Below are 2,356 nucleotides of genomic sequence, written 5' to 3' on the forward strand. Positions count from 1 at the left end.
TATTAATATTTATATAATTAATATTTTATACTTGAAGTAACATAACCTCAAAATACACGCATTAAAGAGGCGCGCGAAGTATTTAAATCATGAGAATCGCCAGCCCAGCATCGAATTCTAGAAACATTAAAATCCCAATCTCTTCATTTTATTTCAAAGCAGATAGAGATATAAATAGAACCGCCGAAGTGTTCCGACCCGCAATCGTGCACCTTCGAGTTTTCAAATTCAGAAGAGGAGAAACGGGTTGCGCGCGCAACCCAGGCATTTATATGCCCCGTGCCCCTCCACCGAGACCACCTCTCCCGGGGAGCGTCCCTACACTGCTGATGCCACCTCCACCCGAGACACATCTCGGAGACCGTGCCTCCTAAATTGATACCACCCCTCCGAGAAAAGGGAGCGATGACGCAGAAAGTCACCCTCCCCCGTCCCTGTAATAACCGCCATCATTTACACGTGCTTTCCTCCGTCAATGCTAGACGCCCGTGCTGTCACACTATCAAGGAGGGGAGGGGAGACCCGCGCGCCAGCCAAGTCGCAACCTGATACCGGTGTGCTCTCGTGACTATCAAGTGACCCAGCTCCAGGCAGCGAACGACGGATTGACCCACGCCCGTCTGAAACATTTGCACCCGTTTCTGTCACCTCCACACCCTGGCGCGTTCCCCATCGACCGGAACTGGGCTTGGGTATAGAACTTAGCGCCTTGGAATGGTCTACCGTCTCAGAACAAAACTCAGTGTCGCGTTCTCGTCAATTGTCTCTCTATGTATATTATTGAATGATTCAGCAAGATCCTCAGAATCAATTTCACACGTAAATGCAAAAACTCTCTCTATCAGATACTCGTGATAAAGAACTTTGCTTCCTACAAACCAGTTTACCGACACACTGTTCTCCATAGAATTTTGATCACTGTCCTCATCACCCATGTCATTTACGTCATTTACGTCATTTCCTATTTCCATCTATATTGGCTTATATACTATCATATGCATGTACCCTTGCAACTTTATCTTCCAACGAGCTAATCGGGATCCCATTGTGGGATCTTTTAATTGATCCAGCCAAACCAATGCTTTATGGTAGGTGACCAAAATAAATTTTTGACCAAACACATACGGCTTAAAATGTTTAACTTCAAAAATAATAGCTGAAAGCTCCTTTTCAGTGGGCGTATAATTTATTTCTGCTTCAGACATCGTACGCGACGCATATGCAATCGGCAAGTCTGTCCCAATTTCTTCCTGACTGAGAATGGCTCCTGTAGCGTAATCGGATGGGTCTGTAGTATTTATAAAAGGTTTTGAGAAATCTGGCTACTGCAAGAGGGGTTTAGTACAAAGAACATTTTTGAATTTTTTGAAAGCTTACTCAGCTGTCTCAGACCAAACAAACGGAATGTTTTTCTTTAGTAATAATGTTAATGGATTCGCGATTCTGGCAAAATTAGGTATGAAACGACAATAGTAACCTGCTATCCCTAAGAACTGTTTAATATTCTTGCAATCCTTCGGACGAGGAAAATTACTGACGGCCTTAACTTTTTTTGGATCTGATTCAACCCCTTCTTTAGAAATAACATGACCCAAATAGCCAACTTCTTTGCACAAAAACTTAAATTTATCAGGCTGTAACCCAAGTCCTACAGTTTTTAAATGACCCAACAGTTTAGTTAATTTTTGATTATGTTCTTCTATTGTTTTAGCGTGAATTACAATATCGTCCATATAGACAAACATTTCAACCCCTTGAAGCCCTAATAAAACAAGATATAGTGTTTAAAAGACTTCTCTTTTCATCTTTGTTTACATTTTCAAAATGAAGTTCCTTTTCTAATTTTTCAAGTTAACCTGACAAATTAGTTTCTGCTTTCTTTTTTATATTAACTTCCTCCTCAGATACCGCAGTTAATTTAGAAATTTTAAATTTTTCTAAGGTTACAGGTGGAATCAAAAGTTCTACGTCCCTGGTATTAGTGTTAACGCAATCAAAGATAACACAGGCCCACAAAAAAACAAAAGTGTCTGTGCAATTGAACAGACCTATATATTCTTATGTATTTTTCGACGCTGAATCCGAATTTGCAATAAAAAAGTAGGGTCCAGCTACTTTTTTATGGGGTTTTGCTCGAAAAACCTCATTTTTTACGGTTTTTTCATGGTTTTTTTTTAATAAAAAAAAAATAAAGAAAAATTTTTTTTTGACTTCAGAATCGAATTCTACGGGAAAAAATACTTCGAAAACGATATTTTGATATTTTTTTACAAAAATTTCAACCCACCATACGGCGATGAAAAGGCAGAAAATCGCGAAAAGTGAAAATTTGCTTCAAATTTGATTAAAATGACAT

This window comes from Belonocnema kinseyi, chromosome 5 (genome assembly GCF_010883055.1).
Source record: "Belonocnema kinseyi isolate 2016_QV_RU_SX_M_011 chromosome 5, B_treatae_v1, whole genome shotgun sequence".
In the NCBI taxonomy this organism is placed as follows: Eukaryota; Metazoa; Arthropoda; class Insecta; order Hymenoptera; family Cynipidae; genus Belonocnema; species Belonocnema kinseyi.